This window comes from Castor canadensis, chromosome 3 (assembly GCF_047511655.1).
Source record: "Castor canadensis chromosome 3, mCasCan1.hap1v2, whole genome shotgun sequence".
NCBI lineage: Eukaryota > Metazoa > Chordata > Mammalia > Rodentia > Castoridae > Castor > Castor canadensis.
The window spans coordinates 83,935,402-83,950,396 of NC_133388.1; the positions used below are offsets into that span (position 1 = coordinate 83,935,402).

General features: G+C 36.6%; 1 protein-coding gene and 1 long non-coding RNA gene across 3 annotated transcripts in view; both read left to right on the top strand.

Moving 5' to 3' along the window:
• LOC141410465 (inhibitor of Bruton tyrosine kinase-like) overlaps positions 1-14,995 on the top strand; it is a 973,048-nt gene that overhangs the window by 548,230 nt on the left and 409,823 nt on the right. The gene's annotated exons all lie outside the window — the stretch shown is intronic.
• LOC141421237 (uncharacterized) overlaps positions 12,770-14,995 on the top strand; it is a 32,013-nt gene continuing 29,787 nt past the window's right edge. Inside the window, exons 1-2 of the long non-coding RNA XR_012445865.1 lie at positions 12,770-13,280; positions 14,134-14,251. This is a non-coding gene — a long non-coding RNA (uncharacterized lncRNA). The remainder of the gene's footprint in view (positions 13,281-14,133; positions 14,252-14,995) is intronic.

Sequence of the window (14,995 nt, forward strand, 5' to 3'; positions counted from 1 at the left end):
TTGTATAGACCCACACTGTGCACACCTCTCTGTAAATTGCTGTTGTCACTGAGTATTATGCTGCAACCTCCCTCCATGACAATAATACAAAGAGTCATCTTTAATGGCTGTCTTCATATTTCGTGCCCCCCATCTTTGGATATTTAGGTTGTTTCCAGGTTTATTTTTTCCATTATATGTAAACAATACTCAAACATTGTTGTTTGTACATTCTTGTCCACTTTCCCAGTTATTTTCTTAGAATAAATTCCTAGAACTTATCCTACCAATGAAAAGTGTACTTGCACGCTTGAAACCCTGGTCAGCCAAAACCCCAAGGAGGCAGGATTCATTTATATGCCCTCTGGCAATGTGACTTTCACCACACCTTCAAATCAACACTCTCTCTTGCTTTTTGGAAGACCTTCCCTCCACACCTATTACCTGTTATATATCTAATATCTACTGTACTTCTACTTATCACAATTTGAGAAATTTTCTCATTCATTTTTCCTGAGATATACAAAGAAAGAAAAACATGCCTTACATGTCTTGAATGGGAAGAATAACTAAAAATAATCATGGCTGCAAAGCAGTTTTCTTTCTCAGAAGAAAAAAAAATCCTCTTAATTTTGTTCTCAAGACTGTTTAGAATAATATCTAAGTCAGTTCTAATTTCATGATATTAAATATGGCTTGTTGAAAATGAGTCATTTTATACACATTGGGAGTTTTATGGTTAGTTTAATGCCACTGAATTTAATTAAATTGTCACTTGCCTTGCACATCATTATACTTTGGTAAACTCTCTGCAGTGAAGGAACTCTTAGCACTGAACAAAAAATGCACAGTTCTTCTAAGTTGCATGATCTATTGAGTTAATTTCTTAGGCAGAGAAACTGAGGCTTAACGCAGTAGATCCTCTAGCAATAGGAGTAAGAAATATCGTAAACTCATAAAGGTACTCATAAAGGTACTATATGGAGGAAAAGAAAATTAACTAAAGCAGTATTTCCATGCGCCAAATTCAGTCTTTTGCAATCCCTAATAAATGAGATTACAAACTAGCATTGAAAATTGGGTTTTTATTTGGAAGCGACATGTGGTTTGGGAGCTCACCCCAGTGCACTCTCCATCTTATAGAAATCACAAAGACAGGAGTAAGAAATCCTCCCTAACCAAATCATTTCATTTTTCAAAGGTAAAATCTGAATCAATAGTAATTTGAAAGTTACAGATAAACTATTGCTGTGAAGAATATATGAAACACCTAAGATTTCTTCAAGAGAAATTCTCAAGTTGTCTTTATCATCATTCATTCATACATATTTGGAGGGAAATTAGAAGTTCTAATTGCAAAATTAGACTTTAAAGGGCTTTCTTCCAGCATACTATTATACAGCTGAGTTCTGATTTGATTTTATGACTTTTGAAGTTTTTTTAAAAGAAGATTCACATAGAACTTTACACTTCAAAAGTACTTGCTTAATGTTCACATTTTCCTATATACCATGCTAAGCTCAGAAACAGCATCCTTTTTAAATAATTTACACTTTAAACAATAAGTTTCTGTTGGTCTTGATTTCTCTTTCATCATGTGTATTTTCTGACATTGCCTTTTTATTCAAATTCAGCTCAACAGATATTTACTGAATAACCACTTGGTACAAGACTGTGTCAAGCTGCAACTGAATCAGGATAGAGAAAGAAGCAGCGTGGATGCCAGGGACTGGGAGCAGAGGGCAATAAGGAGTGACTAATAGGTACAGAGCTTCCTTTTGAATGGTGAAAAGTTCAGGAACTACACAATGATACAACACTGTGAGTGTGCTAACTAACACTCTATTGTGTACTGTAAATGATAAATATTATGCATTTTAGTACCATAAAAATCAGGTAGAAAAAAAAGAACCCTGGGTCGGTGAAGGAAAAGCTTAAGTATTCTGCTTCAGAAGTTCATTTAATCAGAAAACATGCTTAAATTATCCTTCTAATCTCCCTATTGATTTTATGCAATAACTGTGTCAAATCTAATTTAGTAAGCATATATTACTAGGGCAGTCATAGGCAATCATTTCACCTAAAACTGCATAGGAATGCTAAAATGTGCAATTCATGGTCCTTGCCTTCAAGTAGCTTTCAATTTCATAGGGAATAAAGATAGCCATAGAAGTGTATAATGTAATACACAATGTCATGAAAGCTAGACTGGAGAGGTGAACACAGTGTAAACAGAAAGAAGATTAGATTAATTATTACCAGTCTCATAGAATGGCAAGGGTCAGTCCAGGTGAAAGGAAGAAGATGAGAAAAAGTATAGAACCAAGGAAGGAAAGACAGTTATAGAGAGCGCAGAGTATCCATGTTTGGCTGATGGGCATAGTTTAGGAAGCCAAACAGTGGAAGTAAATTGAAGAGGTTATCAGTATAGTGTAGGATAAGATTGAAGGCATATCTCAAAGTAATTTATTCCCAACTATCCATCTGCAAAAATGAATCTTCCCTGCAGCATCTGACAAGGGACCATTCAGCTACTTTTGGAATTCGTCTAGTGACCTAGAAATCAGTGTTTTCTAAGGTGGCCTGGACTGCTGTTAGATGACTGAAAGCTTGAGAGTTCTTACATTGATCAAAAATCTGCCACACACACACACACACACACACACACACACACACACACACACAATTTCTAGCCTTTATATTGGTTCTAGTTTGGAAATTGCATGAATTTTTTCCCACTTTAGCTCTCCTAGTGTTTGAGTCAGGAAACATATTCTCATTTTCTTTTCTTTTTTTTCAAGTCAGACATTTTTGGATTCTTGGATCCATTCTCTTTCTCTCTATTTTTGCACAGTGATGGTACTGGGAATTGAACCCATGGCTCTTCAATGCTATGAGAACATTCTACCACTTAAGCTATTTTATTTTAAAGATAGAATCTCATTAACTTTGCCCAGTCTGGCCTTGAGCTGCCAATCCCCCTGCCTCCACCTCCCTAGAAATCATTTCTCTTTGACATGCTTTCAGCAATTCCTGCAATTCTAGTTACTCTGTTCTCTAAATTTCAGCATAGCTATTTCAGTTTTATTAACTAGTACTTAATTGGTTTCTCTAAGTTTAGTCTGACTAGCATCGCTTTGGCTATTCATATAACATTGACCTTAGCCAAAAGATCAAGGAGTGATTCCTGTTTATATAGCCTAAGGTTCTATTCAGAGTTCTAACAGGCACAACACTCAATAGACAAACATTAAGCTCGGAGTCAATAAGACTTGTCTAAAATTGTTTTTTGTAAGTGCAAAGATTAAGTCATTTCTTCCCAATTCAGTACTCAAGTGCTGAACTTCTAGATTTATCATTTAAATTTTTCATTGTGTTCAATTTGTTTTATAATTATCTAGTTTGAGAACCTTCAGGATCTTGATTCTTCTATATGTTGTATTGGTTTCTCTACTACCTTATTGCCATTTATTAATTTAGTAAGCATACTTCTTATGTTGATATTTAAGGCATTGAAATACTATTTTAGAGAAAATTATAGATGATAGAATTTTAGATGAACCACTATAATTTTCTTTCCAGTTAGACTTTGAATTATCCATTAGTCATCTCTGAAAATGGTAATTGAACTAACTATGAAATCACTCAATTGTATTTTCATTTTCATTAGCTAGTATTTTATTATTTTGTCCACAGACTTTATTATGAAACACATTTTAAAACGTATTACTAAAATTGACATATTAGCTAGGAGCTCAGCTTTTGGAGTTAAGGTTTCAGGACTAGCATTTAGCAAAGCCAGTTGCTAACCATGACCTTGGGCAAACTGATTACTTTCTTTGTGCTTCAGTTTCCTCATCTATAAAATGTGTGCAAAGATATCACCCACTTGAGGAGGTTGTCATTTGGATTAAATAAGCTGTCACCTATCAACAATACAAATGGGAAAGCATTAACTGTTACTATTATAATTGCAGTGATTAAAAAAAAAGAGTCCACAAATTCTTTGATACTCCTCCCTTTAAGAGGTGTAGCCTAACCTCTCTGCTCTTGAGTGTGGCCTGGCCTTACTGACTTGGTGGTTTCTACTATTTAGACCGTGGCATCATTTTTCTATAGAAAAACATTGTAGCTACCTCCTTACTATCTCCTGGATTCCTCCCTCTGGGGGAAGTTAACTGTCATGTCATGAAGACATGTTTTCTATTTCTGTGTAACAAATTGCCACACATTTGTCAGTTTAAAACAGTTGACAGATCTATAGGTCAGAAGTCCAGCACAACATGCCTGGGTCCTCAGGGTATCACAAAGATGAAACTATGGTGTCATGCAGCTAGAGTTTTCACATGGAGACAATAGGGGAAATCAGCTTTCAAATTCATTCTTGGTGATGGTTGCATTCAGTTCCTTGTAGCTATGAGTCTGATGTCCCTGTTTCCTTGCTGTCTGTCAATGGGGACACTCAGCCCCCAGAGGCTGCCTACACTCATTGCCATGTGGTTACCTCCCTCTTCAAAGCAGTATTAGTATGTTGAATCGTTTTCAGGTTTTGAATCTGACTTTCCCTTTTACTAAGAGCTAGAGGAGACTCTTAGCTTTTGAAATGCTCATTTGATTACCTCAGACCCATCTGGGATTATGTCATGTTCTACCTTAAGCTGATTGCTTGGGACCTTCATTGCATCCCCAAAATCTCTTCACAGCAATACCTGGGTTACTGTTTCATTGAATAAATGGAAGAAAATGTGTGTGCATCAGAGGCCAAGACTCTTGGGGCCATGTTAGAATTCTACCCATCACAGGTACTAAGTTGTAAAACTTGTTTCAATCCCAGAGACTCAGACTTCAGAGCCAAGGCACTTAACCAACAAGCTAAGCTGCCCATTATAACTCTGGGCTATGGCCATATTGTAGAGAGAATGGCATACCAAGGGGAATGGAAGCCATCTTCTGTATTTAAGACATAATATACATATATGTACAGGCATATAATCTTCGATTAGCTATCAAGTGTTTTTGAACAAGTACATTTTGTGATCAGAAAATGCTTCAGAGGACTGGGGGTATAGGTCAGTGGTAGAGCACTTGCCTGGCATGTGTGTGTAAGGTACTGCCAAATTAAGACCACGTCACGTGTGGAAAGGAAAGATTTATTAGAAATCCAGACTGCAGGGCTGTCCCCCCAAGATCAGGGATCAGCGACTTGGGTGAATTGGGTAGTGGGCTTTATAGGAGGGGCTGAGCCATGGGGGAGGGAGAGAGAGTCTCTGGTATTTGATTATCTGTGACCACCAGATGAAACAGGTCAACATGCCTGGCTAGTTGAGTAACTGGAGGTTCCTGAGTTGTTTTGCAAGCTGAGAAACAATCAGGCAGGGAGAAACAGGCAGTCATAAATCAGGGGATCTGGTTTTAAGATGTAGCCTTGGGTCCTTCTGCCCACCCCAAGAATGCCAGGGACCTAACAGTGTGAAGCTCTGTGTTCCAACCCCAGCAAACCACACACAACACACACACACACACACACACACACACACACACAACATACACACATACAAAATTTGCTGAAGGCTGCTTGAGCAAAAGGATTCTACATAGGAAAACTGGAAGTCCAGAGAGTATTTGTGTTGCTATCCAACAGCCCAAGATGGACATAACGATTGCCCCAAAATTGCTGAGGCTGTCCATAGGACTGGATAAAGAGAGTTAGTGGGAAAATTTCTGAGGAAATAGAACCTATGGGGTTTAGCAAGTAAATTTACTATTGAATTTAGATGCAAAGTTCTGGCATTTTATGGGTCAAGAGATTTAAATGGGAGAAATACAGAGATATATATTAGGAAGTTATTCAGTTGTAGTAATTACTTGAATTGTGTGGGGAATGACATCACAAGGAAGATTGTAAGGGAAAAATAGAGCTGAAAGATGTTAAGAGATAATTAAATTTAGAAGTATAGAAAGTATAAAGTCAGAGATGAGGAAGAAGGAGGACACTTTTAAAAAGTAGGAGAGAGAAAAAAGAGTTTCAAAGAGCAAGGTGGTAAGTAGTATTAATTTATGCCCTATCTTAAGGTTAGCAAGGATGAGAACCTAGAAGTTAAATTACAAACATTTAAAAGTATATTATGAAACAGAAAGAGGTAACCAGAATCTTTCTAAGTTCAGCAATCTGGGGAAGCTGACACAGAAAATAAATATGTTTCTCTTAGAGATGAGGGGAATGACCTGGTGTCTGAAAACCATTCCAATTGTAATGTTCTTTGGAGTTGAGCAGACTGGGTGATTTCACATTTATTCATTGCCAAAAATAACAATGCTGCATCTTAAGTGCTTCCTGAAATTTAAACCCTGGACTCATAATTTGAGTGTGGTCATTCACTGCTCTCAAAGCTACCTTAAGGTGGTTTTGGCATCAGAGACTCCTGACATCCATCACCATAGTCACCTACTGTCCATTCATTTCTGTCACCACCACTCATCAACCAAACTGCCTGAACCAACTGAGCTTCTAGTGAGCTTGGGGTATAGGGACACTGCATCACCCAAACACTGCACAAGATTACAATATACATAAACACCTAGCAGAACGACAATGAATGCTGGGAATAAGCATATGCCTTGTTCTTGGCTCTTCTTCATCCCATGTGTCAACCAATTTTATAGTCTCTTTACAGTGTTCTTTGTTATTGTTTCACAATTATACTCATATCATTGTTAATCTCATTATTTTCTTTCTTTTCTAACTCTTCCTTACTACATTAGGAAAATTGAAAATCAATTTTGCAATCACTCTTTGCTTTTTCTGCCTACTTCCTTGTTTCCCCATTTGCTCAAGAACCAGGCTTAATCAATTGTGATAAAAGTAAGGGAACACTAATTATATATCTCTATCAAGAAAATTAAATTTATATACTTTGAAATTAAATTAGGCATTGTGAAGAACTGATAGCATTAACTTCTAAAAGTCCATGAAATTAGAGGTTATTTCATGAAAACACACAAAGTTATTCTATTTATCACTACAGTTCTTGAGAACATGTTTTTACTTAAGCAACAATATTGTGATTCTGTGTGTGTGTGTGTGTGTGTGTGTGTGTGTGTATTTGTGGACATAGTAGCAATTTGACTTTTTAATATTTTAATTGCTAATGTCAAATATTTCAGATATGAGGAAAATAGTATTTCATATAATCTAGAAATTCAGCCACTATGTTTAATCCTGTTGCCAGAGAAAATTGAATCTACAATCCTAATAGGTGATTTCATTTATGGCCATACCACCATAAGTGCATTGTGTCTCATCTAACAAGTAGTTACCAAGTTCAGAGCACAAACCATTTAGAAGTTGAAGACTGTGCACACGTGACCAAAATTCAGTTAAATGTCTTTTCTACAAGGTAGCCAGTCTGAATTTTTTCTGCTATTTTTCTGCTCAAGGGCAATATCACCACAATCACTGTATTTTGTATTTAGAAAAGCTGCAACTCAGCATGGCCAGGATGATGCCTTCAGAGGCAGGTAGAACTAATTCAATTGCTTACATTCTTGGTGGTTCTGAGGAAAAGATTTAACTTCTTAAACCTTAGCTTCCTATTCTGTGAGCAAGAAATAATATGAGAGCCTGTTTCTTAAACTTACTGTGATGCAACAGCCAAGATGCCCCACTACTGATGAATGGATTAGGAAAATGTGGTAGTCATACACAGTGAAATTTTACTCAGCCACAAAGAATGAAATTTTGTCGTTTGCAGGTAAGTGGTTAGAATTGGAGAATATGATCTTACGTGAAGTTAGCCAGTTCAGAAAGGCAAAGGCTGCAGTTTTCTCTCATGTGGAATATAGACCTAATACAAATAGAAGACATATTATGAAAAACAGGGCATGCTAAGGGGAGGTCACACATGAGAGAGGGAGATTAAAAAAGGAAGTTAAGAAGGCGAATATGGTTGATGTAATTCCCATTCAAGAATGAATACAAAACTTTTAAGCCCTAAGAATGGGACTAAGGGAGAAAGGAGAAAAATAGAGAAAATGAACCATTTTGGGTTATAATACATTTATGCATGGAAATGTCACAAGGAAACCATTATGCTTGTCATTTTTTTTTTTGTTATAAAAACAGAGAACAGGATTGCAGAACAGATCTTGTCTGGTGGGTTGGTACCAGTAGGGGAGAGGGAGGATGTGGAGAAATGTTTAGGAGGGTGAATATGGTGCAAATACAGTGTACACATGTACGTAAATGGAAAAAAGACCTGTCGAAACTATTCCAGAAATGCAAGGATAAAGGAGAATGATGGAGGCAGTGAATTCAATTACGATATATTGTAAGAACTTTTGTAAATGTTAAAATGTACCCCCAGCACAACAATAATAAAAATATATTAAGGAAATCACAGTAGACACTTAGTGATTACTGTTTCCAGACAGTAAAATGGTGTTATTTAAATTACACACCCATCTTAGTAAAAATATTGTCATCGTGTAGACCTAATTAATTAATTAAGGCAGTGCTGGGGATTAAACTCAGTAAGGGAAGTGGTCTACCACTGTTTTTAAAAGTAAATTATATACATAGTCTTTCTAGACTAATATGGTATGAACATATATCAAAGAAACATCTAAGAATAATATGGCAAAAGTAAAGAAACACTACTTAAGAATAAATAAAAAATATAAAGTACAAATTTGCATTTATTGTTGCTTTTTAAAGTTTCAAATAATTCCAACACAACTTTTCAGATATTTATTTGCAATATTGCACTTTTTTGAATTTTAAAAATACAAATTAGAAAGTTCTGTTTCCAAGTGTTTTGCATGTAAAAATAAGAATGTTAATGAATCACATTTTCACACAAAAATTTCACACAACAACGCACAACAATGTAAACATTTCTAAACATTCATTTTTTTAGGCTATTGCTTCCAACAGCACTCAAAATGTAGCAGTTACTTGCTTACTCACTGGTAAAATACCACCTTCACCAGAATGGGACAGGTGTATGGGTTCCAGTGCTTGAAGGAGGCTTACTACTGACAGGCACTTGTCATCACAGAAAGTACCAGCAACTTTTCTTTCCTTTTTATGTTTGCTAGGATGTTCAGTATTAATAATCTCTTTGCATGACAGAATTGATCAGTGAACTTGTAGCATGTATCTTTTCTGTAAGAGAAAACTATATAATTCATCATTAATTTAACATGAATTTAAAATATTTTGCCACCAGATAATCAGTGGACCTATCTGAAGTACAACAGGTTTTAGGGACACTCCTCATCTCATGAAAATATATGTATTTAACAGAGATTTATAAATGCTTACTATTTGCCAAGCATTGTGCTAAACATATTATAAATTTTATCTCACTTGATCTCATAAAAGCATTATTATGAGTATGGTTTCATTCCCATTTTACAGAAGAGATAACTAAGGCAAGAAGAAGTTAAATACATAATAAAATTTGTTCCAAGTCTTTGAGCCCTGGCTATTTTGACTTAGTGACTGCTTTTAACAACCAAACTTGGTGCTTTGAATTCTACTCATGAAGACAAAATAATCTTTAAATGCATGTAACCAGGTACATGTAAACAACAATTTAGTGTGTTTGAAGCAAACCTTGAGTGAGGTTGCAAATACCAGTGCTTGGTGTCATGGAATCCCTCCATTTCCCTTTGGAGACCTCTATGTTCTACATACAATACAAGATGTGCCCATCTAACATGTGCACCTAGTGAGGGTCCTAGTGTGGAAGACACTATACCCTTAATCTATTTTGTATTTTTTATACCTATGCAAGTAGATGTTCTATTATTTTCCCTTGAAATTCCAGTGACTTAATATCCCTCAGGGACATTTCACTTTGCTTTGGAGGTAGAGCATGAATGCACATGGAAGATGAGCTTAAAAAGTTTGCGTGTCTACTTCTCAAGCTGGAAGTTACACTGTGTGAGCCTGCCTGTAAGAACTGCTCCAGCAGCTGGCTGTCCATATTTTTATACCTTAGAATGTATCATGAGTGTGTTGCAGGAAACCTTCTAAGGGTTTCCACAGGATAATGTGATACTTTAACATAAATTTATTTATTTTTTCTGTTCTCTGCCTCCAGGTATTGAAAGGAGCTGCTGAGAATGTAGCAGCTGGAGGAAGCAAGATTTGGGAGGATTAAACAAGTCTTTCACACATGTTTCACGTAGGACACTATATTTTCCACACAGAAAACATTAAAATGAATTTAGTGCTCTTTTTTCCTAGAGAATATCTCATCTCCAGTTGTGGAAATCTTCCTGATGTGTTGGATATTCATATTGCTCTTCAAAATAAGAGAATCTGGCTGGGGGGATCGATGGGGGGTAGAGGTGGGGGGAGCAGTGGATCATGCCTATAATCCTAGCTACTTGGGAGGCTGAGATTGGAAGGATCACTGTTTGAAGCCAGCCTGGGCAAAAAAGTCCGCAAGACTCCATCTCAACAGGAAAAAAAAAAAAAAAAAAACCCACTGGGTGTGGTGATGCACACCTGCCATCCTAGTAGGAAGCTTAAAAATGAAGGATTTGTGGTCTGGGCTGGCCTGGGCAAGAAGTGAGTGAAACCCTATCTCCAAAATAACAAGAACAAAAAACCACAAGGAGTGGTTCAAGAGGCAGAGCACCTGCCTAGCAAGTACAAAGCCTTGAGTTCAAACCACAGTACTGCCAAATAATTTTTTTAAAAAAATAAGAGAACCTAATGCTTAGGTTTTGAATTCTCTAGATGTTTAGATGTGACTTCTGTATATTTATTTTTCATCATGGAAATGTTATTTGAAGTTGAGTATGGTGGTATAAATCTGTAATTCTAGCACTCAGGAGACTGAGACAAGAGGATTGTGAGTTCAAGGCCAGCCTGGGCAACACAGTGAGAACTTGCCCAAACACAAAAACAAACAAAAGAAACAAAAAAGAAATATTATTCTATCCATTTTATTACCATAGCTATGGCTAAACGATTCCTTAATTATTTTGTTTCTTTTCAGTACTGCAGTAATATAAAATAGTTAAATGAATTAGAGCTTCTGGAACATTTAGATGTGATATACCACCCAAAAAATGAGAGGTTACCTAATGCTAGGATGAACTTGATTTTGTCACTTGGGGCTCAGAATATGTCTGGTAATGAGCCTCACTGAATACTGTAATCCCTGGAAGGTAGTAATGATGTTTTTGCTTGTCTGTGTTTTTGTAACTTGAATGATGCTGAAAGGCAAGGCTGTGATATATATTGTTGAATGAGTGAATAAGTAAGTGACTTTTTTGTCTGGAGGATCTGACTTCCCTGAAGAATGCTGCAGACCAGAGCAGTACTTAAGAATATTTGGCAAAAATTTACGTTGCTTTTGGGTTCTTGCCTGTGCTCTGCATGATATTCTTGCTGAATCCCCTCACTTATCATTTCTTCTACTTTGTTTCCACCCTAATTTCATACACAGCAGTCAAGATGGCTTCCATGATGAAGAATATTATTTTCTAGAAGGATAAGAAAACTGAGCTCAGTGTAGACATAAGTGTACTTTAATGTTCAATCCAGTTAAATAACATGTATATGACTCTCTCTTAGATATGAATCTACTTAGTTATCTATTTAGATTCTGGAGTCTATAACTCAAAGGAGAAGAACACAGCAAATTCAATTATGATCCTTTCAAGGACAGAGATTCTCCAAGGGCAAGAGTCTTTTGTTTGGGCTTGGATCAATCTTTGGCAAAGCACATTGTTTGATTCTTCCAGGTGAGCAATGTACAATTTATGTGCATAGTAAACTTGTATTCAGTTTAACTGCCCTCTCCAATGAATTCTAAAATTTTGTACTTTATTTAAATTTATTTAAATTTTCTAATTTAAATTTTGTAAGATAAAATTGAATCTCTGTTCTGCTAAGAAGTTAGGCACTACACACTGTGTGGTAGACTATTAGGCGCCTCCTGAACATGGCTCTGAGTGACAGTTGCTTTGTTAGATGCTTTGTCCAGTGTAGACTTGTTTTAGTGTGGTTTTCAATCACTAATGTCTTTTTTTAAAACATAGAAACTGTGATTAGCATCATTATAAATTTATTTTCAGTTAAGATCATGTGGTTAATCCTATAATTGTAGTGATACAGATTGCACTAATAGTACCGTGGTCATTTTTTTCTGTTACTAAACTTTAAAAACACGTGTGTAATCAATGTGATTATTCTCCCTTCCTGCTATCTAGATAATCCTCATTTTATAACATTGGATTTTGTCCAATTTTAACTGATTCCAATGAAAGAAACAGTCATGTAAGTAATTGCCAGAGATTATGATGAACTTTAAAGGAAAATTACCCCATCCCAGATGTTAAGCATAGTAATATTTTGAATGAAAAAGGGCTGGAGTCATGACTTAAGTGGTCGTAGAGTGCCTGCCTAGCAAGTGTGTAGCCCTGAGTTCAAACTCCAGTACTACCAAAAAAAAAAAGATATTGAAGGACCTAGACTCATTTTTTAGATAGTTAAGCATTAGACCCACACTTATAATTTGCTGGCTACTATCTGTATATGACTATTTAAGTTAAAATTAAGGTTATTATGATTAAAATTAAATAAAATGAAAAGGCGAGTCCTGCCTTTAAGCCATTAGTCTTATGTAGCTAATGGCTTCTGGTCAATACCACAAATATAGAGCACGTCTATCATCACAGAAAGTGCTACTAGAAGCACTGGATTAGACTATAAGACTTTTGAGCAAATTTATTCAAGAATTAACATTTGTAGCTGACAGAATGATACACAGCACTCCCAACTTGTTTAATTTGAAGGAGGGAGAAGAAAACAGACTATTATTCAATCCAAAATAAATAATGGAAGACACTAAATAGAAGAAATCATCAGCCAGCTTGGTAAGCTTGGAGAAAAAGAATGTTTTGTGTAACGTGGGCTAACCATTCATTGGAAACAATGTCACATCTTGGTTGAAATCAAAACTTATAAGAATGCCTTTGAAGCAAGGAAGAGCCTCACACTTTCAAAGAGGGGTCTGTGTTTCTGAAATGTGTGCTTTAAGACAAGGACTGTCCCTTCTTAAATGTAGGCCACCTGCTACTATGTTTTTGAAATAGACATTCAGATTAATTGTTATCTAGAGTCACAGGAGGACTGAAGCTATGGACATTGTCTGCATGGATAGCCATAATAACCTGAATACTTCCCATATTTGGAAAATTTCCCCATTGACAACCCCTTTCCCAATACAGAAATGTTGACTTTGATGACACAACTCCAAATTCCTCAGTCTTCCTTACAGGTAAGTCTTATACGTGTGACCAAAGCTCCACCATGTTAGATATATTCACACCAGGCTTGAGGCCAGAAGTAAGCAACCTAACAAAATGGGCTCCCCCACTGTGGGTGGTAGCAGGTGTGTCCAATTTTGATAATGGCAGCCATGCAGTGTTGGCATAGCCACATGCCTGGTACAGACGTGTAGCCAGGCTGGCTGCAGAGCCATTTCCACCAAGGTCCTGGCTTTTAATTGGAGACATTTAATTAATGTCTTCATTAGACACTTCTGTGGTTTGGTTTTGAACATTATTCCTGAAAACGTGATCTCTAGTGTGTTTCTGGAAAACCCCCATTCTTCTATGAACTAGCTAATTCCATTTAAAAAATCCTTTTTCTTGGGGCTTTGGCATCACTCATGTGGTAAATGGCCTGCCTTACAATTGCAAAGCCCTGTGTTTAAACCCCAGTACAGCCAAAAAAAAGAAAAAAGAAAAAACCTAAAAGTATAAAAATAATACCTTTTCTTCTGAAACTAAGCAGAATTGGTATTGGTTTTGTGGTTCCAACTAAGATCCTGAAGCTATAGACAATGATTTCAACTCATGCTCAAATAGTTTTTAACTCACAGTTACTAGTTACTCAATATGCACTTATTGCATGCATTCCAAGCTCTGAATTAAGGTTCCACTGAAGTTTTCAATGACAGCACCTTTGTGAATGGTGGCATCAGGGAGACAGAAAATACAAGTGAGTCAAGTGCTGGACACATCAAGATTGAGAAGCTTCTTTCAGACATCCCAAATCCAGTCTGTTATCAAATTCTGACAATTGTATCTCCTAAATGTCTTTCATATAACTCCTTCCTCCTTTCACAGACTTTTATTCATTGGGCAGAATTTCAGCTCCAGTACTTCTTATTTCTCATAGAAAATTTGAAATTGTGAATTGCTACAGCTATGTGGTTAATGACACCTTGCTGTTACCTGCCAGTGCGTAAGTTCTGAGAACCTAGAAAACACTGCCCTCCCCCTTACTCACTTGAACAACCCCTATTTGTATTTTAACCCCTAGATAATGTTTTGTCTATCTATATACTATGTTGAAGCATTCAACTTATCCACTTGGCACTAGTTATCCTTCTAGAGCATGATGCCATGTTTTATTTACTGTTGTACTCCAGAACTTGTACTAGTGCCTGGTATGTAAATAGGAACACAATCAATACTTGTTGAAAGAACAAATGACATGTAATTATTTCTTATATTTTCACCTCCCTGTCTAGTCTATGAGCTTCCTCAGAATAGTATGATATTCAGTAATGACTTATTATACACATTACTGGAGTTCATATATGGTATCTGTTGAAGACAATTGGTCAAAATAAAAGTTATGAATTCTAAGAATAGAAACTAGGGCTGGTGACTACAGGTTGGGAATCATCAGGAAGTAGTTTGTGGAAGACATGGGAAGTTTCTCTCAGATCACTGACCATAGGGAACGTAAGTGGCGTTTGGCCTCAGCTGCTGAGCCTTACAATCCTTCCCTTGCTTGTGCTGAGGCCAGTCATCACACAGGCTGCTCCCAGACAATGTCAGGTACAGAGGTGGGGGCTCCTACAATTAGTGACTTTTGTATGAGAACTCTCATACCTAACATTGCCAGTACTCCTCAGAACTGAACAACAGTCTAAGTCATCTCCATACTTCCTCATAGCCTTCACTTAGGGTCAGAACGACA